We start from the raw sequence: 25,682 nt of genomic DNA, 5'->3' as shown, positions 1-25,682 counted from the left end.
TAATGGAGGCATGAACCCACTATCGAGCATAAATACTCCCTCTTGGAGTTACAAGTAACGACTTGGCCAGAGCCTCTACTAATAACGGAGAGCATGCAAGATCATAAACAACACATAGATAATAGATTGATAATCAACATAACATAGCATTCCATATTCATCCAACAAACGCAACATGTAGCATTACAAATAGATGATCTTGATCATGTTAGGCAGCTCACAAGATCCGACAATGATAGCACAATTAGGAGAAGACGACCATCTAGCTACTGCTACGGACCCATAGTCCAGGGGTGAACTACTCACACATCACTCCGGAGGCGACCATGGCGGTGAAGAGTCCTCCGGGAGATGATTTCCCTCTCCGGCAGGGTGCCGGAGGCGATCTCCTAAATCCCCCGAGATGGGATTGGCGGCGGCGGCGTCTCTGGAAGGTTTTTCCGTATCGTGGCTCTCGGTCCTGGAGTTATTATCGACGAAGGCTTATGTAGGCGGAAGGATAGGTCAGGGGTGATGTCTACGGGAGCTTCTATTCTTGTAGACAGTGTTGGGCCTCCAAGAGCAGAGGTTTGTAGAACAGCAGCAAGTTTCCCTTAAGTGGATCACCCAAGGTTTATCGATCTCAGGGAGGAAGAGGTCAAAGATATCCCTCTCAAGCAACCCTGCAACCATAAAGCAAGAAGTATCTTGTGTCCCCAACACACCTAATACACTTGTCAGATGTATAGGTGCACTAGTTCGGCAAAGAGATAGTAAGATGCAAGTAATATGGATGTATATGAGTGGTAATAGCAATCTGAATAAAATATGGCAGCGAGTAAACATGCAACAAAACAGTAAACAAACGGAGATTCGATGCTTGGAAGCAAGGCCCAGGGATCCTGCTTTCACTAGTGGACACTCTCAACAATGATCACATAATAGGACTACTCTACACCCTCTTGTTGTATGATGAACACCACTAATTGTGTAGGATTACACGAACCCTCAATGCCGGAGTTAACAAGCTCCACAATATTCGATATTCATATTTAAATAACCTTAGAGTGCAAGATAGATCAACACAACCAAACCAAGTACTAACATAGCATGCACACTGTTACCGTCACACTATGAAAGGAGGAATAGATCACATCAATACCATCATAGTAATAGTTAACTTCATAATCTACAAGAGATCACAATCATAGCCTACACCAAGTACTACACGATGCACACACTTTCACCATTACACCGTTCAGGAGGAATAGAGTACTTTAATAACATCACTAGAGTAGCACATAGATGATATTCAACTAGATCACATAAAGAGAGAGATGAACCACATAGCTACAACGGAGCCCTCAGTTCCCGGGGGTGAATTACTCCCTCCTCATCATGGAGACAGCGATGGCGGTGAAGATGGCGGTGGAGACGGCGGTGGAGATGACTCCGGGGGCAATTCCCCGTCCCGGCGGCGTGCAGGAACAGAGACTTCTGTCCCCTGAATTGGAGTTTCGCGATGGCGGCGGCTCTGGATGGTTTTCTCTGGTTTCGTCGAACTGGGTTGAGGTTTTAGGTCAGGGACGACTAAATAGGCGAAGAGGCGGAGTCGGAGGGGCCACAGGGGGCCCACACATTAGGGGGGCGCCCCCCCTTGGTCGCGCCGCCCTGTGGGGTGGGGCCCCCTGGCTCCCCTCTGGCCCTTCTTCGGTGCTCTGGAAGCTTCCGGGAATTCTAAGATCTTCGGTGTTGATTTCGTCCGATTCTGAGAATATTTCCTTACTAGGATTTCTGAAACCAAAAACAGCAGAAAACAGCAACTGGCCCTTCGGCATCTCGTCAATAGGTTAGTTCCGGAAAACGCATAAAAACGATATAAAGTGTGCATAAAACATATAGATATCATCAATAATGTGGCATGGAACATAAGAAATTATCGATACGTCGGAGACGTATCAGCATCCCCAAGCTTAGTTTCTGCTCGTCCCGAGCAGGTAAACGATAACAAAGATAATTTCTGGAGTGACATGCCATCATAACCTTGATCATACTATTGTAAGCATATGTAATGAATGCAGCGATCAAAACAATGTAAATGACATGAGTAAACAAATGAATCATATAGCAAAGACTTTTCATGAATAGTACTTCAAGACAAGCATCAATAAGTCTTGCATAAGAGTTAACTCATAAAGCAATAATTCAAAGTAGAGGTATTGAAGCAACACAAAGGAAGATGAAGTTTCAGCGGTTGCTTTCAACTTGTAACATGTATATCTCATGGATATTGTCAACATAGAGTAATATAACAAATGCAATATGCAAGTATGTAGGAATCAATGCACAGTTCACACAAGTGTTTGCTTCTTGAGGTGGAGAGAAATAGGTGAACTTACTCAACATAAAAGTAAAAGAATGGCCCTTCGACGAGGGAAGCATCGATTGCTATATTTGTGCTAGAGCTTTGGTTTTGAAAACAAGAAACAATTTTGTCAACGGTAGTAATAAAGCATATGCATCATGTAAATTATATCCTACAAGTTGCAAGCCTCATGCATAGTATACTAATAGTGCCCGCACCTTGTCCTAATTAGCTCGGATTACCTGGATTATCATTGCAATGCATATGTTTTAACCAAGTGTCACAAAGGGGTACCTCTATGCCGCCTGTACAAAGGTCTAAGGAGAAAGCTCGCATCGGATTTCTCGCTATTGATTATTCTCAACTTAGACATCCATACCGGGACAACATAGACAACAGATAATGGACTCCTCTTTTATGCATAAGCATGTAGCAACAATTAATTTTCTCATATGAGATTGAGGATATTTGTCCAAACTGAAACTTCCACCATGGATCATGGCTTTAGTTAGCGGCCCAATGTTCTTCTCTAACATTATGCATGCTCTAACCATTTTAGTGGTAAATCTCCCTTACTTCAGACAAGACGAACATGCATAGCAACTCACATGATATTCAACAAAGAGTAGTTGATGGCGTCTCCAGGAACATGGTTATCGCACAACAAGCAACTTAATAAGAGATAAAGTGCATAAGTACATATTCAATACCACAATAGTTTTTAGGCTATTTGTCCCATGAGCTATATATTGCAAAGGTAGAGGATAGAAATTTAAAGGTAGCACTCAAGCAATTTACTTTGGAATGGCGGAGAAATACCATGTAGTAGGTAGGTATGGTGGACACAAATGGCATAGCTATTGGCTCAAGGATTTGGATGCATGAGAAGTATTCCCTCTCGATACAAGGCTTAGGCTAGCAAGGTTATTTGAAACAAACACAAGGATGAACCGGTGCAGCAAAACTCACATAAAAGACATATTGTAAACATTATAAGACTCTACACCGTCTTCCTTGTTGTTCAAACTCTTTACTAGAAATTATCTAGACCTTAGAGAGACCAATTATGCAAACCAAATTTTAGCAAGCTCTATGTATTTCTTCATTAATAGGTGCAAAGTATATGATGCAAGAGCTTAAACATGAGCACAAAAGTTGCCAAGTATCAAGTTAATCAAGACATCATACCAATTACTACATTTAGCATTTTCCATTTCCAACCATATAACAATTAACGAAGCAGTTTCAACCTTCGCCATAAACATTAAAAGCTAAGAACACATGTGTTCATACGAACCAGCAGAGCGTGTCTCTCTCCCACACAAGCATTTATTCAAACAAAAACAAAAACAAAAGCACACAGACGCTCCAAGCAAAGTACAGAAGATGTGGCCGAATAAAAATATAGTTTCAAGAGAAGGAACCTGATAATTTGTCGATGAAGAAGGGGATGCCTTGGGCATCCCCAAGCTTAGACGCTTGAGTCTTCTTGAAATATGAAGGGATGAACCACCGGGGCATCCCCAAGCTTAGAGCTTTCACTCTTCTTGATCACATTGTATCATCCTCCTCTCTTGACCCTTGAAAACTTCTTCCACACCAAACTCGAAACAAACTCATTAGAGGGTTAGTGCATAATCAAAAACTCACATGTTCAGAGGTGACACAATCATTCTTAACACTTCTGGACATTGCTCAAAGCTACTGGAAGTTAATGGAACAAAGAAATCCATCCCACATAGCAAAAGAGGCAATGCGAAATAAAAGGCAGAATCTGTCAAAACAGAACAGTCCGTAAAGACGAATTTTATTGAGGCACCAGACTTGCTCAAATGAAAATTCTCAAATTGAATGAAAGTTGCGTACATATCTGTGGATCACTCACGTAAATTGGCATAATTTTCTGAGTTGCCTACAGAGAATTAGGCACAGATTCGTGACAGCAAGAAATCTGTCTCTGTGCAGTAATCCAAATCTAGTATGAACCTTACTATCAAAGACTTTACTTGGCACAACAATGCAACAAAACTAAAATAAGGAGAGGTTGCTACAGTAGTAACAACTTCCAAGACTCAAATATAAAACAAAATTGCTGTAGTAAAATAAACACATGGGTTATCTCCCAAGAAGTTCTTTCTTTATAGCCATTAAGATGGGCTTAGCAGTTTTAATGATGCACTCGCAAGAAATAGTATTTGAAGCAAAAAGAGAGCATCAAGAGGCAAATTAAAAACATATTTAAGTCTAACCCACTTCCTATGCAAAGGAATCTTGTACACAAATGAATTCATGAAGAACCGAGTGACAAGCATAAGAGGATAAAACACGAGTAACTTCAAGATTCTCAACATAAAGAGGGGAAACTTAATATTATTAAGATGCATATAACCATGTTTCCCTCTCTCATAATAACTTTCAGTAGCATCATTGATGAAATCCACAATATACCCATCACTTAAAACATTCTTATCATGGTTCATATGCATAGAAGTATCATTAATTTTGGCATAAGAAGAGTTCTTCTCATTAATAGTAATTGGAGCAAGATTATTATCAAGAATTTGAACATGGTAAACAAGTTGCATATTAAGGGAATTGTTTTTGGTAATCCAATCATGACTATGACAAGTTTCATAAGGATAGTTATAACCTATATCATAGCATTCTTTATAATCATCAAAGGTCGGAGGCACAGTGTCATTATAAGAAATAGAATAGTTATATTTCACATTCGGTTTATCTGTGACCATACCATCATTGTTATTAGAAGGAGATATATCAAACACATAATGATCAGTAGCAAAAGGATTTTCAAACACCTCTTCCCCAAGCTTAGAGCTTTCTATATCATTACGGGAGGAAGCATGGATAGCACTGATACTATGGCAATTATTATCATCATCATTTTCAGAATTAGTTTCCCAGAGATTTGCAATATCAAAAGTAGTGTGCTCATTCAAATCATGATCACTAATGTATGTAAAGGGCATAGGAAGATCATTCTATTCAGATTCATTATCATAATAATCATTAGGAGCAACATACTTACGGTTACCTAGCGTTATCTCATTCACGCGGGGACATGCCGTTACCTCTTTCTCTTTATTCTCCTTCTTCTTCTTCTTCGTTCCCTTCTTCTTCTTCTTCTTCTTCTTCTTCTTCTCTTCCTTCTCCTCGTTCCCGTCTTTAGGAGGAAGAGGCTTGAAGGGTGGCTTGTCCGCATAACCTGATTTACTTTCAGAAACAATAGAAGAAACTTGGGAGGATTCCTCCTTTTCATTGATTAGTTCAAAACACACAGCGGTCCTATCATATTTTGGCAAGGTGTCATCTTCTAAAATATTTTGTATGTAAGTATTTGTATGGCTATTATCAATGCAATAAGAAAAACACCCATGCAGGACATCATCAATATCAAGATCACTCATATGTAACAAAGAGATTTTTCTTGAGAGATCTTCACACCACAAAAATAAAGTAAGTTCATCATGCTGATTAGGAGTAATTTCATCATCACAATACCAATTTGTAGCACTCATGGGGTTCAAATTATCATTGGAGGAGCATTGAAAATTAAAATGACCCACTCTATGGCAAACTTCACAAATAAAAGGATAGTCGGCACAAACCTTTTTACCAAGATCATCTAGAGCCCTAGCCCACTTTCTAGTTTTTTCATTAATATGATGGATACAATATTCATCTTCGACTTGATTAATTCCACAAGGTCTATGCATTCCACAAAAATTAACATGCTTATAGGAAATAGCATTCTTATGAGTTTGAGCATGCTTATTGCAATCATTAACAACAATTTCATTCTTCATGCAAGCCTCTTTAAAAGGTTCATGATACTTATCAAAATTCTTCTTAGGCAATTCAAAATGAGAAGCAAAGGCTTTATAAAGATTTGCAGCAACTTGAGAGTCAAGACCATACGTAGCACTCATATCTCGAAATTTATCAGTATCTATAAAAGCTTCAATGCATTCATAATCATAATTTATACCTGACTCTTCACCTTTGTTGTTCTCCCATCCTTCAGCGTTCTCCTCAATCCGATCAAGAAGATCCCACCTAGCTTCAACCTCCTTGCTTGTGAAAGATCCCTCCGAACAGGCATCCAGATAGTCCTTGTGTTGTCCTGAAAGCCTCGCTTAAAAATTGTTAACAATAACATTACGGGGAAGCTCATGAATGGGACATTTGAGCATTAGTGACTTCAATCTCCCCCACGCTTGAGAAATACTCTCTCCATCACGAGGATAAAAGTTATAAATATAATTCCTATCAATATGCACTTCATGAGGAGGATAAAATTTAGAATAAAAGAGAGGTACAATTTCCTCCCAACCAAGAGAATGACTATTCTTCAATAATTTATACCAATGCACCGCTTTACCAGACAGTGAAAAAGAGAATAGCTTCTTCCTCACTTCATCCATAGAGATACCTGCACACTTGAATAACCCGCATAATTCATGCAGAAACAGTAAATGATCTCCAGGATGGACAGTTCCATCCCCTTCATAGCGGTTATCAATAACACGTTCAATAATTTTCATGGGTATCTTGAAAGAAGTACTTGCAGTTGGTGGATTTGAAATATCACAAGCATCATTAGAGTTATCGCATATGGGAGATAAAGCATTATCAGAACAAATTTTCTCCCCTAAAGATGGGAAACTAAAAAGATCACAAAAACTAGCTTCCCCAATCTTAGACTTATCCATAGCATTAGCAGTGATTGCATTCATACTAATAACATTGCTACTAGCATGCAATTGAGGCTCCATAGGTTCTTTAATTTTCGCATCACACAATTCATGTCTTAACTCAGGAAATAAAATAAGAAGCTCATTGTTGTCCATTATGCCTAACTAGTGTAAAACAAGAAACAAAAAGATGCAATTGCAGGATCTAAAGGAAATAGCTTCGAGCACACACACAATGGCGCCAGAAAAGTACTTAGTTACCTGGAACCGGAGTATGAGTGCCTTTTACCTTTCCTCCCCGGCAACGGCGCCAGAAAAGTGCTTGATGTCTACGGGAGCTTCTATTCTTGTAGACAGTGTTGGGCCTCCAAGAGCAGAGGTTTGTAGAACAGCAGCAAGTTTCCCTTAAGTGGATCACCCAAGGTTTATCGATCTCAGGGAGGAAGAGGTCAAAGATATCCCTCTCAAGCAACCCTGCAACCACAAAGCAAGAAGTCTCTTGTGTGCCCAACACACCTAATACACTTGTAAGATGTATAGGTGCACTAGTTCGGCGAAGAGATAGTAAGATGCAAGTAATATGGATGTATATGAGTGGTAATAACAATCTGAATAAAATATGGCAGCGAGTAAACATGCAACAAAACAGTAAACAAACAGAGATTCGATGCTTGGAAGCAAGGCCCAGGGATCCTGCTTTCACTAGTGGACACTCTCAACAATGATCACATAATAGGACTACTCTACACCCTCTTGTTGGATGATGAACACCACTAATTGTGTAGGATTACACGAACCCTCAAAGCCGGAGTTAACAAGCTCCACAATATTCGATATTCATATTTAAATAACCTTAGAGTGTAAGATAGATCAACACAACCAAACCAAGTACTAACATAGCATGCACACTGTTACCGTCACACTATGAAAGGAGGAATAGATCACATCAATACCATCATAGTAATAGTTAACTTCATAATCTACAAGAGATCACAATCATAGCCTACACCAAGTACTACACGATGCACACACTTTCACCATTACACCGTGCAGGAGGAATAGAGTACTTTAATAACATCACTAGAGTAGCACATAGATGATATTCAACTAGATCACATAAAGAGAGAGATGAATCACATAGCTACAGCGGAGCCCTCAGCCCCGGGGGTGAATTACTCCCTCCTCATCATGGAGACAGCGATGGCGGTGGAGACGGCGGTGGAGATGACTCCGGGGACAATTCCCCGTCCCGGTGGCGTGCCGGAACAGAGACTTCTGTCCCCCGAATTGGAGTTTCGCGATGGCGGCGGCTCTGGATGGTTTTCTCTGGTTTCGTCGAACTGGGTCGAGGTTTTAGGTCAGGGACGACTAAATAGGCGAAGAGGCGGAGTCGGAGGGGCCACAGGGGGCCCACACATTAGGGGGGCGCCCCCCCTTGGCAGCGCTGCCCTGTGGGGTGGGGCCCCCTGGCTCCCCTCTGGCCCTTCTTCGGTGCTCTGGAAGCTTCCGGGAATTCTAAGATCTTCGGTGTTGATTTCGTCCGATTCCGAGAATATTTCCTTACTAGGATTTCTGAAACCAAAAACAGCAGAAAACAGCAACTGGCCCTTCGGCATCTCGTCAATAGGTTAGTTCCGGAAACGCATAAAAACGATATAAAGTGTGCATAAAACATATAGATATCATCAATAATGTGGCATGGAACATAAGAAATTATTGATACGTCGGAGACATATCAGGGGGCGCCAGAGGGGCCCACACGCTAGGGCCGCGTGGCCCCAGGCCTGGCCGCGCCGCCCTGCTGTGTGGCCGCCTCGTCGCCCCACTTCGTTTCCCTTTCGGACTTCTGGAAGCTTCGTGGAAAAATAAGATCCAGGGCGTTGATTTCGTCCAATTCCGAGAATATTTCCTTACTAGGATTTCTGAAACCAAAGACAGCAGAAAACAGCAACTGGCTCTTCGGCATCTTGTTAATAGGTTAGTGCCGGAAAATGCATAAATATGACATAAAGTATGTATAAAACATGTGTGTATCATCATAAAACAAGCATGGAACATAAGAAATTATCGATACGTTGGAGACGTATCAACCATTCACATATGATACCGATTCCCTTTGTCACGCGATATTTTACTTGTCCGAGGTTTGATCATCGGTATCTCTATACCTTGTTCAACCTCGTCTCAGACAAGTACTCTTTACTCGTACCGTGGTATGTCATCTCTTGTGAACCATTCACATGCTTGCAAGCTAATCAGACGACATTCCACCGAGAGGGCCCAGAGTATATCTATCCGTCATCGGGATGGACAAATCCCACTGTTGATCCATATGCCTCAACTCATACTTTCCGAATACCTAATCCCACCTTTATAACCACCCATTTACGCAGTGGCGTTTGATGTAATCAAAGTACCATTCCGGTATAAGTGATTTATATGATCTCATGGTCGAAAGGACTAGGTAACTATGTATCGAAAACTTATAGTAAATGAACTTAATGATGTGATCTTATGCTACGCTTAATTGGGTGTGTCCATGATACATCTCCGACGTATCGATAATTTCTTATGTTACATGCCACATTATTGATGTTATCTACATGTTTTATGCACACTTTATGTCATATTCGTGCATTTTCTGGAACTAACCTATTAACAAGATGCCGAAGTGCCAGTTCCTGTTTTCTGCTGTTTTTGGTTTCAGAAATCCTAGTAACGAAATATTCTCGGAATCGGACGAAATCAACGCCCAGGTTCCTATTTTACCCGGAAGCATCCAGAACACACGAGAACTCGCCAGAGAAGGGGGACAGGGCCACCAAACCACACCCCGGCGCGGCCAGGGGGGGCGCGTCCCCCTATGGTTTGGGCAGCCCGTGGCCCCTCCGACTCCGACTCTTCGCCTATTTAAGCCGTCGTGACCTAAAACTTCGATACCAATTGACGAAACTCCAGAAAGACTCCAGGGGCGCCGCCACCGTCGCGAAACTCCAATTCGGGGGACAGAACTCTCTGTTCCGGCACCCTGCCGGACGGGGAATTGCCCCCGGAGTCATCTCCACCGCCGTCTTCACCGCCATCTTCATCATCGCTGCCTCCATGATGAGGAGGGAGTAATCCACCCCCGAGGCTGAGGGCTTCGCTGTAGCTATGTGGTTCATATCTCTCCCATGTACCTCAATACAATAATCTCATGAGCTGCTTTACATGATTGAGATTCATATGAGTTTGTATCACAATTTATCTATGTGCTACTCTAGCAATGTTATTAAAGTAGTTCTATTCCTCCTGCACGTGTGTAAAGGTGACAGTGTGTGCACCGTGTTAGTACTTGGTTTATGCTATGATCATGATCTCTTGTAGATTGCGAAGTTAATTATTGCTATGATGGTATTGATGTGATCTATTCCTCCTACATATGCATGAAGGTGACAGTGTGCATGCTATGTTAGTACTTGGTTTAGTCTTTTGATCTATCTTACACTATAAGGTTACTTAAACATGAGCATTATTGTGGAGCTTGTTAACTCCGGCATTGAGGGTTCGTGTAATCCTACGCAATGTGTTCATCATCCAATAAAAGTGTAGAGTATTGATTTATCTATTCTGTTATGTGATCAATATTGAGAGTGTCCACTAGTGAAAGTGTAATCCCTAGGCCTTGTTCCTAAATACTGCTATCGCTACTTGTTTACTGTTTTACTGCGTTACTACTGCTGCAATACTACCACCATCAACTACACGCCAGCAAGCTATTTTCTGGCACCGTTGCTACTGCTCATACTTATTCATACCACCTGTATTTCACTATCTCTTCGCCGAACTAGTGCACCTATTAGGTGTGTTGGGGACACAAGAGACTTCTTGCTTTGTGGTTGCAGGGTTGCATGAGAGGGATATCTTTGACCTCTTCCTCCCTGAGTTCGATAAACCTTGGGTGATCCACTTAAGGGAAAACTTGCTGCTGTTCTACAAACCTCTGCTCTTGGCGGCCCAACACTGTCTACAGGAAAGGGGGGGGACGTAGCCATCAAGCTATTTTCTGGCGCCGTTGCCGGGGAGGAAAGGTAAAAGGTACTCACACTCTGGACCTCGGCTACCAAGCTATTTTCCACCGTTGTAAGTACTCAAAGCTATTTCCTTTAGATCCTGCAATTGCAACTTTTTGTTTCTTGTTTACACTAGTTTGGCATAATGGACAAGAATGAGCTTCTATTTCTATTTCCTGATTTAAAACATGGATTGTTTGATGCGAAAATTAAAAAACCTATGGAATCTTATTTGCATGCTGGTAGTAATATTAGTATGAACGCTTTGAACACCATTGTTGATAATAATATAGAAAGTTCTAAGCTTGGGGAAGCTGGTTTTCATGATCTTTTTAGTCCCCCAAGCATTGAGGAGAAAATTTACTTTGACGATACTTTGCCTCCTATTTATGATGATTATAATGATATTGGTCTTTTGGTGCCACCTACTATGGAGAGTAAATTTTGTTGTGATTATACTATGCCTCCTACACTTGATGAGAATAATAATGATAGCTACTTTGTTGAATTTGCTCCCGCTACAACTAATAAGAATGATTATGCTTATGTGGAGAGAAATGATAATTTTATGCATGAGACTCATGATAAGAATGTTTCATTTGATAGTTATATTGTTGAGTTTGCTCATGACACTACTGAAAGTTATTATGAGAGAGGAAAATATGGTTGTAGAAATTTTCATGTTACTAAAACACCTCTCTATGTGCTGAAATTTTTGAAGCTACACTTGTTTTATCTTCCTATGCTTGTTACTTTGCTCTTCATGAACTTGTTTATTTACAAGATTCTTATGCATAGGAAGCATGTTAGACTTAAATGTGTTTTGAATTTGCCTCTGGATGCTCTCTTTCGCTTCAATTACTATTTCTTATGAGTGCATCATTAAAACTGCTGAGCCCATCTTAATGGCTATAAAGAAAAGCGCTTATGGGAGACAACCCATGTTTTTACCTACAGTACTTTGTTTTTATTTTGTGTCTTGGAAGTTGTTTACTACTGTAGCAACCTCTCCTTATCTTAGTTTTGTGTTTTGTTGTGCCAAGTGAAGCCTCTAATCGAAGGTTGATACTAGATTTGGATTTCTGCGCAGAAACAGATTTCTATCTGTCACGAATCTGGGATTTTCTCTCTGTAGAAAAATCAGAAAAATATGCCGATTTACATGCGTGTTCCTCAGATATGTACGCAACTTTCATTAGTTTTGAGTTTTCTGATTTGAGCAACGGAAGTATTTATTAGAAATTCGTCTTTACGGACTGTTCTGTTTTGACAGATTCTGCCTTTTATTTCGCATTGCTTCTTTCGCTGTGTTGGGTGGATTTCTTTGTTCCATTACCTTCCAGTAGCTTTGAGCAATGTCCAGAAGTGTTAAGAATGATTGTGTCACCTCTGAACATGTCAGTTTTTGATTATGTACTAACCCCTCTAATGAAGTTTATGAGAAGTTTGGTGTGAAGGAAGTTTTCAAGGGTCAAGAGAGGAGGATGATACACTATGATCAAGAAGAGTGAAAGCTCTAAGCTTGGGGATGCCCCGGTGGTTCACCCCTGCATATATCAAGAAGACTCAAGCATCTAAGCTTGGGGATGCCCAAGGCATCCCCTTCTTCATCGACAAATTATCAGGTTCCTTCTCTTGAAACTATATTTTTATTCGGTCACATCTTATGTGCTTTACTTGGAGCGTCTGTATGTTTCTTGTTTTTGTTTTTGTTTGAATAAATGCTTGTGTGGGAGAGAGACACGCTCCGCTAGTTCGTATGAACACATGTGTTCTTAGCTCATAATATTCATGGCGAAGGTTGAAACTGCTTCGTTAATTATTATATGGTTGGAATTGGAAAATGCTACATGTAGTAATTGGTATGATGTCTTGAATAACTTGATACTTGGCAATTGTTGTGCTCTTGTTTAAGCTCTTGCATCATATACTTTGCACCTATTAGTGAAGAAATACATAGAGCTTGTTAAAATTTGGTTTGCATGAGTGGTTTCTCTAGAGTCTAGATATTTTCTAGTGAGGTGTTTGAACAACAAGGAAGACGATGTATAGTCTTATAATGCTTGTAATATGTCTTTTATGTGAGTCTTGCTGTACTAGTTCGTGCTTGTGTTTGCTTCAAACAACCTTGCTAGCCTAAACCTTGTATCGAGAGGGAATACTTCTCATGCATCCGAATCCTTGAGCCAAACAACACTATGCCATTTGTGTTCACCATACCTACCTACTACATGGTATTTCCTGCCATTCCAAAGTAAATTGCTTGAGTGCTACCTTTAAAATTCCATCATTCACCTTTGCAATATATAGCTCATGGGACAAATAGCTTAAAAACTATTGTGGTATTGAATATGTACTTATGCACTTTATCTCTTATTAAGTTGCTTGTTGTGCGATAACCATGTTCACTGGGGACGCCATCAACTACTCTTTGTTGAATTTCATGTGAGTTGCTATGCATGTTCGTCTTGTCTGAAGTAAGAGCGATCTACCACCCTATGGTTAAGCATGCATATTGTTAGAGAAGAACATTGGGCCGCTAACTAAAGCCATGATCCATGGTGGAAGTTTCAGTTTTGGACATACATCCTCAATCTCATATGAGAAAATTATTAATCGTTGTTACATGCTTATGCATAAAAGAGGAGTCCATTATCTGTTGTCTATGTTGTCCCGGTATGGATGTCTAAGTTGAGAATAATCAATAGCGAGAAATCCAATGCGAGCTTTCTCCTTAGACCTTTGTACAAAGTGCATAGAGGTACCCCTTTGTGACACTTGGTTAAAACATGTGCATTGTGATGATCCGGTAGTCCAAGCTAATTAGGACAAGGTGCGGGCACTATTAGTATACTATGCATGAGGCTTGCAACTTGTAAGATATAATTTACATGATACATATGCTTTATTACTACCGTTGACAAAATTGTTTCATGTTTTCAAAATAAAAGCTCTAGCACAAATATAGCAATCGATGCTTTCCTCTTTGAAGGACCATTCTTTTACTTTTATTGTTGAGTCAGTTCACCTATCTCTCTCTACCTCAAGAAGCAAACATTTGTGTGAACTGTGCATTGATTCTTACATACTTGCTTATTGCATTTGTTATATTGCTTTGCATTGACAAATATCCATGAGATATACATGTTACAAGTTGAAAGCAACCGCTGAAACTTAATCTTCCTTTGTGTTGCTTCAATGCCTTTACTTTGAATTATTGCTTTATGAGTTAACTTTTATGCAAGACTCATTGATGCTTGTCTCGAAGTACTATTCATGAAAAGTCTTTGCTTTATGATTCAGTTGTTTACTCATGTCATTACCATTGTCTTGGATTGCTGCATTCACTACATATGCTTTACAAATAGTATGATCAAGTTTATGATGGCATGTCACTCCAGAAATTATCTGTGTTATCGTTTTACCTGCTCGGGACGAGCAGAACTAAGCTTGGGGATGCTGATACGTCTCCGACGTATCGATAATTTCTTATGTTACATGCCACATTATTGATGTTATCTATATGTTTTATGCACACTTTATGTCATATTCGTGCATTTTCTGGAACTAACCTATTAACAAGATGCCGAAGTGCCCTGTTTTCTGCTGTTTTTGGTTTCAGAAATCCTAGTAACGAAATATTCTCGGAATCGGACGAAATCAACGCCCAGGTTCCTATTTTACCCGGAAGCATCCAGAACACACGAGAACCGCCAGAGAAGGGGGACAGGGCCACCAAACCACACCCCGGCGCGGCCAGGGGGGGCGCGCCCCCCTATGGTTTGGGCAGCCCGTGGCCCCTCCGACTCCGACTCTTCGCCTATTTAAGCCGTCGTGACCTAAAACTTCGATACCAATTGACGAAACTCCAGAAAGACTCCAGGGGCGCCGCCACCGTCGCGAAACTCCAATTCGGGGGACAGAACTCTCTGTTCCGGCACCCTGCCGGACGGGGAATTGCCCCCGGAGTCATCTCCACCGCCGTCTTCACCGCCATCTTCATCATCGCTGCCTCCATGATGAGGAGGGAGTAATCCACCCCCGAGGCTGAGGGCTTCGCTGTAGCTATGTGGTTCATATCTCTCCCATGTACCTCAATACAATAATCTCATGAGCTGCTTTACATGATTGAGATTCATATGAGTTTGTATCACAATTTATCTATGTGCTACTCTAGCAATGTTATTAAAGTAGTTATATTCCTCCTGCACGTGTGTAAAGGTGACAGTGTGTGCACCGTGTTAGTACTTGGTTTATGCTATGATCATGATCTCTTGTAGATTGCGAAGTTAATTATTGCTATGATGGTATTGATGTGATCTATTCCTCCTACATATGCATGAAGGTGACAGTGTGCATGCTATGTTAGTACTTGGTTTAGTCTTTTGATCTATCTTACACTATAAGGTTACTTAAACATGAGCATTATTGTGGAGCTTGTTAACTCCGGCATTGAGGGTTCGTGTAATCCTACGCAATGTGTTCATCATCCAACAAAAGTGTAGAGTATGCATTTATCTATTCTGTTATGTGATCAATGTTGAGAGTGTCCACTAGTGAAAGTGTAATCCCTAGGCCTTGTTCCTAAATACTGCTATCGCTACTTGTTTATCGTTTTTACAAGCGTTACTACCTTTGCAATACTACCACCATCAACTACACGCCAGCAAGCTATTTTCTGGCACCGTTGCTACTACTCATACTTATTCATACCACCTGTATTTCACTATCTCTTCGCCGAACTAGTGCACCTATTAGGTGTGTTGGGGACACAAGAGACTTCTTGCTTTGTGGTTGCAGGGTTGCATGAGAGGGATATCTTTGACCTCTTCCTCCCTGAGTTCGATAAACCTTGGGTGATCCACTTAAGGGAAAACTTGCTGCTGTTCTACAAACCTCTGCTCTTGGCGGCCCAACACTGTCTACAGGAAAGGGGGGGGGGACGTAGCCATCAAGCTATTTTCTGGCGCCGTTGCCGGGGAGGAAAGGTAAAAGGTACTCACACTCTGGACCTCGGCTACCAAGCTATTTTCCGCCGTTGTAAGTACTCAAAGCTATTTCCTTTAGATCCTGCAATTGCAACTTTTTGTTTCTTGTTTACACTAGTTTGGCATAATGGACAAGAATGAGCTTCTATTTCTATTTCCGGATTTAAAACATGGATTGTTTGATGCGAAAATTAAAAAACCTATGGAGGCCCAACACTGTCTACAGGAAAGGGGGGGGACGTAGCCATCAGTCCATTACATCATTCACATAATGATATAACCTTGTTATTAATAACATCCAATGTTCATGATCATGAAACTATGATCATCTATTAATCAACAAGCTAGTTATACAAGAGGCTTACTAGGTGTAACATCCCAAAAATTCAAAACAAAACAAATGAATTTCCCTAGTTCCAAATTTTGGAACCAACAAAAACTTTTATTAAATTAAGTATGATACATAGTGATCTTGCTTAATTCTTGTGTTATTGCTATGATTGCTTGTTATTAGTATTTGAAGTGATCTTAAACCCTAAACCTCACCCCTCTTTTCATCACCCAAGTTAAAATAAAATAAAAGGAAATTAAATAAGAAAAAGGTATATGTGCCTATGGCTATATGTATAAATCTTTACCCTAAGCTTTTCTACTTTGCTTAGAGGTTTGGAAAACCTTCATACACCTTACCTAGTACTTATCAAATCAAATCCAAGTTGAAACAAAAGAAAATAAAAAGAAACTAAAAATGCCATAGAGGCATATGAGAGCAAAATAGCAAATATGTGAATCTAAGAATATTGACCCTAATACATGTTGTGAATGGTTGGATCACTCCTATATACCATTTCAACACTCAACAACACCAATTGGGTCAAGCCAAGTCAAATTAAAACTCAAATGCAACCTATGCATAGAGGCATATGTGACACATAGCCATAATACCCAATTCTTGTTCTATGCCTTTAAACCTTACCCAAATGATGTGAAACCATCTCTAAACCTAATATAACACTAAATTGACCCTAACCCATGCCCAAGTAAAGCAAAGGGAACCATTTGCAAGAATAATAAAATTTGACACATCGCCTCTTATGTGTTAAGGCCATTTTTGCAAATCTTTGAAGAAGACCATTTGAAATGGTTTCAATGGTTTTAAAATGTTTCTAAACTAATAAGAATCACATTAGAGTCAAGAAATATCAATTCAATTGGAGAGAAATCAAATGGTGAGATAATTTCATTTTCACTCACATACACATAAGACCAATTTTGCAAATCTTCACCAAAGACCACCATTGCTTGATCTCTTGCTTGTAGAATGTTTATATATGATAAACAAACACAATTGCATCAAATAAACCCAAATCAAAGCAAAGAAGAATTCAAATGCAACTTATATATGATAATGGTCATTTGGCCATTTTATATTATCTTACCCACTTTGAGCTCTTCTATTAAGAGATTCTTAAACCAAACCCTAACAACTCATTGCACCTCATCCAAGACCTCATCAAGATGAACATTTTTCGTGTTGACCACTTTGACCAAAGCTTTGACCATTGCTCTAATTAGTCAAGCCAAGATGCCACCTTGAAACAAATTCTAGATTCCCTCCACTTTTTGAATTTTCACAAAACCTCTCCAAATTTCAAACCAATGCCACACATAGTTGCCCAACATCATTTAGAACACATCCATGCAGAATTTTGATCAAAAGTAAGTGCAAGAGAGATCATTGCATTAAAAGGAAGAGGTACACATAGAATCAAATGGAGGTACAACCACTTTAATCATCACTTTCTCACTTTTTCTCTCTCTCTCTCTCTCTTGCCATCCTTGATAGTACACAATGGTACTCTGAAAAGCCACATCAATGAGATGACACCACCTTGGCCATGATCACCATGCTCATGATTGCCACTCATTGCATGTACCACATACACTTTTTGAATAAATCAAGTGTGCACTCTCTAGTCCTCTCCAATCATGCCCACCATGTCTAGTACCCTGTCCTCACACCACTCAACCATGCCAAGCACCAGAGACAAGGATTGAGCATGATTTTATCAAAGGACAAGACAATGTCATGGCCTATGTCACTCACCTTTGCCAAAATCAGTTGTGCACAATCTAGCTCCCTCTCATCTTGCCAAACATGTCACACACCTTGGCCTCACCTCAACAAAGCATGCAGCACTCAAAGACCAAGAAGAAAAGGCATAGAAGATCCAATGCCAAGCCATGCCATCCCCGTGGTCACCACCACCATGCTCACCAAGTCACTCTCTTCACTAGCCTCACACACCATGTCACATAGGCTTGCCTCTGCACACTGACCCTGCCAGTACCTTGCCCAAGCCCAACATCAGCCCTACCATGCCATCCATGTGCAAGGACACCAACTTGGGCACATCAAAGTACACCCCCGTCCCCATCGACTGAGACCTTCCCCTGCCCTCTCCTTTCTCACGTCACCTCACCAAGGACCCAGCTACCTCCTAGACATGACCGTTCGGCCCAGAACACCCTGTAGCCACGCGCCCGGCGACATGGCCATCATGCCGGCCATGCCCCGCCCCTCTCCCCTGGACACTATATAAACCCCGCCCCTCGCCCTGGATAGCACCACACCATCTCACAGCATCCCCTTCCTCCTCCTAGCACCTCCCTCCCGCTCTCCTTACAGCTCACCGGCACCCACAAGCTCACCGGCGGCATCCCTCAAAACCGCCCAGAACTTCATCACCATAGCCCCCGATACCTACAGCAAAGTTGTAGCCCTTGGAAATAGCTTTCCAACGCACCTAACCACGCCTCAATCCGAGCTACGAGGTGAGAGAAATCGCCCCCGCAAGCATGCAGTGTCGGGAGGAAGACGACGGCCCAGCACCGTCGGATCGCCATCCGACGATCTGCGTGCCCCACGCATGGGCGACGTGCATGCGCCATGCACGCACGGCCCGGGCAGCAGCTGGGTCGGCCTAACTTCTTCCCGCCCTCAGTTTGAATTTAAATTCCGTTTTATCTTTTTCCTTTATTTTTGCATACTGATGCAGTGCTAGAAATTGAATAGCTTTAAATCTACAAATCTAAATCTGGTGATTCAAAATGCTATAGAAATCTTATGAAATTTTCTAACTAACCTCACTGGTCTCAACCCCATACCTTGTGTATTTTTTGAATAGCAAAAATAACAAAACAGATACTTTTCAGTATTCAAATAAATCTTAAAAATCAACCATTGTGAACTTTGAAGTGAATCCAATTGCAATAATTCACATTTAACAAACCCTAATTTTCTATGTGAAAAGATGCTATGGGTTCTGTACATGATCATGGGATAGAAGCAAAATATTGGCTATGTAGTCAATACTAGCCCATTTAAACTATATCCAAATTTTAGAATTTAAATCTATGAGGTGTAGCACCTCATTTAAATCATTCTCACAAGTGATATGAAGTAATGTGTTGACCTTTAATTGCTTAGGCTCATACTTGCTCACTTGTAGAATTTAAATCAAATTAGTATTTAAAATTGCCATGGTTATTTAAATCACATGAGATGATGAATCTCATTTAAATCACTTTTCTCAAATAATAAGTGTGAGGTGTTGACCTTGGTCAACATGGGATCACCCCTGGTTATTTGAGAAGATTAAATATTAAGAAGATTCAATGAGAGGAAATTATTTCTCCAAACCAAAGAGAAACCCTAATTCCAATTTTCAATGAGAGGAAATTATTTTCCTAATTGTTAAATAAGGAAACCCTAGAATAATTGTTGATAAATGTTAAGTAATGATGCTAAGATCCATTGTGTGAGCCATTAAGGCTAATTAAGACTACTTAAGTGTTGTTTGGTGATTGTATCCTCGTATTCGTTTATAGATGCTAGTACCGGAGACTATCAAGAGGAAGAGGTCTTCTACCAAGAGGAAGAGCAAGAAAACTTTGATCACATCACCAACCAAGGCAAGCTATTACCAATGCAAGCTAGACTAATGCAAACTATTTTGGTTGCAAGTTTATATTCTTGCCAAGTGCAAAGCTCTACAAGAGCAAGGCACCATTACATTTTACTTTATGAACCTATCCCAAGTTTTTACTTTACAAGCTTTACTTGATTTTATTTATCAAAGTTACTTTTTGATTTATGATTCACTTGGTTGAATTATAGAGTAGTACAAGAGAATCACACTTAGCCTAGCAAGCTCCAAGATACTTAGCACCCCTCATAACTAGTGGCTAGTGCTCAATATTAAAAGTGACTACTCTAGTTGGGAACTTGTGAATTGAAATGAATTTGAAAACCTTGGAATGATGAGTCATTCTATTGAGAGATTTTGAAGGTGAATATGACTGGTGAATGACTTGGTGAATTTTACAAAAAACTGATGGTTGGGTTCGGATGCGATACCATTCCAATTTTACATGTACCCCCACAATACCTGAATCTGGGTAAGGCTTAGCTGGAAACTTATGTATTTTAGTATGGGTTCCCTCTAAACAAGCGTCATAGGGTTTATGCCGAGGTTGCCTCCGTACTGGTGAAGTGATGTGAAATGACGTGAAATGAGGTGAATGTCCGGCCCAAGCCCTGTGCAGCCTCCTGTGCCGACCGCGTGTCTTCACCGGGAGGCCAAGCTCATGGGGAGAGGTGCCTATACTAGAGTATGTAAATGAAAGGTTAGGATTGGTAGTTCGCGTCGCGTACGATAAATCAGGGCCGCTACCCCTGACGAACTATTGCAATTATTGTGGCACAAGTGTACAACCTCTGCAGAGCTTAACCTATTCGAATAGCCGCGTCCGCGGTTATGGACAGTTGGAAAGGCCATACTGTTCCGTCATCAGAATTTTTCTAAAAATATGAATGTTGACTTGTGACTTGAATCGAAAGGTGACTTTGACTTTGAATCACAACTGAGTTGTGGGAATGACACTAATGTTCCCACTTGAGTTAGTTGAGCAAATGAAGGTTTTTGATTATTAAAGTGTTTACGAAATAAAACTGGCTTTATGCAAATGAAACTAGAGCTTAGAACCCCCTTACTATAGTTGATAGTTCTTGCCTTAGTATTAGTTTGCGAGTACTTTAAAGTACTCATGGCTGTGTCCCTGGCTATTCAAATGGCCAGACTATGAAGACGAGTACCAGAACCCGGAAGAAGAACAGCAGGACGTCTACGACAACTAGGATCACTCCTGACGTCAACAGTTGCCTGTGGAATAGATGGACTACTACTACGCTACTTTCGCTTCCGCTATGTGTTATGTAATGAATAAATAGAACTTGTATTATTGTAATGAGACTGGATCATGTGATCCTTTATTTGTAAGACGATTATGGTATGTAACGAATGATGTGTTGTGATATCAATCTATTATGTCTCGCAAAAACAATATTCCTGGGATTGCGATGAATGGCATAATAGGCATCTGGACTTAAAAATCCGGGTGTTGACAAGTTGGTATCAGAGCCATTGTTGACCTTAGGAGACCCTAGTTAGAATGGACGTCTGAAAATTTTAGTTTCAAAACAAATGAAGTGACTATTTATGAAAAACTTATTCTCCCTCTTATCATTGAGATCTTTTTCAAAATAAGAAAGTTATGCTCTATTCTTCTTATAATATTACCTAAAATTTTGACACACTTCTCTAACTTACTCATCATAATTCTTCACAGATGGAGTACAAATGGGAGTTCTATCAGCTTGGTCACGGGGGAAACCTGATGTTCGAGAAAGACTTGAAGCAACTAGTGGACTATCTAGGACGCCCGTACCCTGAGTTCTTCGGAACACCCCTCAACAATCACTCCGGAGGACCACCTCGGTGGGAAGTTTCTGCCGATCTACGAAGGAAGCCTGGAACCCCAATATGGGAAACCATATGGTTTTCTGTAACGGGAAACACTTGGAAGGAAGGACTAGTCAGAGCTATGCAGGAAGCAATTTCTCGTCTGTGTGGACAAAATGAGAACAAGATTAAGAACACTCGCTTCATCTACTACCCAAGACATGACCCCACCGGAAGACCGATGACCATGCCCCCGCACCCGGAGATGAACCACTATGTAGCACACCTCGACTTCATGCTATACAAGACCCACAAGGAGTTGGACAATTCCCTCGCATTTCGCCAAGCACATTACCCGTGAAGATGAAGAATCCCCCCTGAAGAGTAGTTTCATTTAAAGCACTTTCGTATGTGTGAGTTGTATCAGGATCCCCTTGTATCGTAGAGCGATGAATGGTTCTTCAAACCAACGGTGTGTTAGCTTTGTAATGTGTGATGCTTGGTATGAATGAAAAAGTGTTGTTGGTTTTTACCCCCGCAACACTACTCAAATTTTTAAGTTATGAACTTTTAAAACTTTAACCAAACAAACCATAGAAATTTCCCTCTTACCTTATCATCTACATCAATGTTCAGATGGCCCCTCCCAATCGCACCAACGACGTGATGATGCAATTGCTGCAAACCCTCCTTGCCGACCGAGAAGTCGAGAGAGCTGAACGCCAAGCCAACATTGCTGCACTGCAACAGATAGCTCAGAACAATCAAGGCCACGGAAACCACGATCACCCTGGATCGGAGCTGAAGAACTTTCAACACACCAACCCTCCGGTATTCAACAAGACTGAAGAGCCCCTTGATGCTGATGACTGGCTCCAGACCATGGAGAACAACCTCGAAGTTGCGGGAGTTGAAGCCGCAGAAAAAGTACTGTTCGCCACCCACTACCTATCCGGACCTGCCAGAGCCTGGTGGACAAGTGCCCGTGCAATGAATGCGGGACAGATGATGACATGGGAAGACTTCAAGCTGAAGTTTAGCAAATACCATGTGCCCCAAGGACTGATCAAGAAAATGAGAGACGAGTTCCGTGAACTCAAGCAAGGAAGAATGTCCGTGGTGGAATACCGCGACAGGTTTCTCACTCTGTCAAGGTACGCCCCGGATGAGACCGACACAAATGACAAAAGGAAGGAAAGATTTCTGAACGGACTGCACGACGAGATGCAAACTGTGTTGGTGAACATTCCGTTCGCTGACTTAGAAGCCCTAGTGGACTCAGCCATACAGATGGAAGGAAAGCTGCATCAGGCCAACGAGAACCGCAAACGCAGAATGATGAACCAGAATGGACCCCACCATACCCAGAAGTACCACAACAACTCCTCTGGAGGATTCACCCCAAGATACAACAAGCCCCCTGCCCAGAATAATCGCCCCAACCACCACAACAACAACGGAGGACCCCCGAAGCCCGGAGGCAACAACAACAACAACCACAACAACAACAACCGCCCCAACAACAGCAACAACAACACTGGAAACAACAACAACACCAATACTGCCCCAAGGACTGGAAGCAATGCTACCCCCGTCACCCCCAAAGACAAGTCCACCGTCAACTGCTATGAATGTGGAGTCGTGGGTCACTTCTCCAATGAGTGCCCCAAAAAGCTTGCCAGGATTGCCGCCAATACCGCAGCACCTGCTCAGCAACAGCGCCGCTTTGCCGGAAGAAGGAATCAGAACAACAACAATGGCCGTTTCTACCACATGACGGCCACTGAAGCTCAGGAAGCACCCCAAACCATGCCAAGTATGTCCTCATGTTAATAAAATGCGCAATCTCTCTTAGGAACCTAACTTTTCTTAAAATCTCGGGACGAGATTTGTTTAAGGGGGAAGGGTTTGTAACATCCCAAAAATTCAAAACAAAACAAATGAATTTCCCTAGTTTCAAATTTTGGAACCAACAAAAACTTTTATTAAATTAAGTATGATACATAGTGATCTTGCTTAATTCTTGTGTTATTGCTATGATTGCTTGTTATTAGTATTTCAAGTGATCTTAAACCCTAAACCTCACCCCTCTTTTCATCACCCAAGTTAAAATAAAATAAAAGGAAATTAAATAAGAAAAAGGTATATGTGCCTATGGCTATATGTATAAATCTTTACCCTAAGCTTTTCTACTTTGCTTAGAGGTTTGGAAAACCTTCATACACCTTACCTAGTACTTATCAAATCAAATCCAAGTTGAAACAAAAGAAAATAAAAAGAAACTAAAAATGCCATAGAGGCATATGAGAGCAAAATAGCAAATATATGAATCTAAGAATATTGACCCTAATACATGTTGTGAATGGTGGGATCACTCCTATATACCATTTCAACACTCAACAACACCAATTGGGTCAAGCCAAGTCAAATTAAAACTCAAATGCAACCTATGCATAGAGGCATATGTGACACATAGCCATAATACCCAATTCTTGTTCTATGCCTTTAAACCTTACCCAAATGATGTGAAACCATCTCTAAACCTAATATAACACTAAATTGACCCTAACCCATGCCCAAGTAAAGCAAAGGGAACCATTTGCAAGAATAATAAAATTTGACACATCGCCTCTTATGTGTTAAGGCCATTTTTGCAAATCTTTGAAGAAGACCATTTGAAATGGTTTCAATGGTTTTAAAATGTTTCTAAACTAATAAGAATCACATTAGAGTCAAGAAATATCAATTCAATTGGAGAGAAATCAAATGGTGAGATAATTCCATTTTCACTCACATACACATAAGACCAATTTTGCAAATCTTCACCAAAGACCACCATTGCTTGATCTCTTACTTGTAGAATGTTTATATATGATAAACAAACACAATTGCATCAAATAAACCCAAATCAAAGCAAAGAAGAATTCAAATGCAACTTATATATGATAATGGTCATTTGGCCATTTTATATTATCTTACCCACTTTGAGCTCTTCTATTAAGAGATTCTTAAACCAAACCCTAACAACTCTTTGCACCTCATCCAAGACCTCATCAAGATGAACATTTTTCGTGTTGACCACTTTGACCAAAGCTTTGACCATTGCTCTAATTAGTCAAGCCAAGATGCCACCTTGAAACAAATTCTAGATTCCCTCCACTTTTTGAATTTTCACAAACCCTCTCCAAATTTCAAACCAATGCCACACATAGTTGCCCAACATCATTTAGAACACATCCATGCAGAATTTTGATCAAAAGTAAGTGCAAGAGAGATCATTGCATTAAAAGGAAGAGGTACACATAGAATCAAATGGAGGTACAACCACTTTAATCATCACTTTCTCACTTTTTCTCTCTCTCTCTCTCTTGCCATCCTTGATAGTACACCATGGTACTCTGAAAAGCCACATCAATGAGATGACACCACCTTGGCCATGATCACCATGCTCATGATTGCCACTCATTGCATGTACCACATACACTTTTTGAATAAATCAAGTGTGCACTCTCTAGTCCTCTCCAATCATGCCCACCATGTCTAGTACCCTGTCCTCACACCACTCAACCATGCCAAGCACCAGAGACAAGGATTGAGCATGATTTTATCAAAGGACAAGACAATTTCATGGCCTATGTCACTCACCTTTGCCAAAATCAGTTGTGCACAATCTAGCTCTCTTTCATCTTGCCAAACATGTCACACACCTTGGCCTCACCTCAACAAAGCATGCAGCACTCAAAGACCAAGAAGAAAAGGCATAGAAGATCCAATGCCAA

The sequence above is a fragment of the Lolium perenne genome, chromosome 4 (genome assembly GCF_019359855.2).
Source record: "Lolium perenne isolate Kyuss_39 chromosome 4, Kyuss_2.0, whole genome shotgun sequence".
Taxonomy (NCBI): domain Eukaryota; kingdom Viridiplantae; phylum Streptophyta; class Magnoliopsida; order Poales; family Poaceae; genus Lolium; species Lolium perenne.
The sequence above is the reverse complement of the archived record's forward strand: the minus strand, read 5'-3'. Positions refer to the sequence as shown.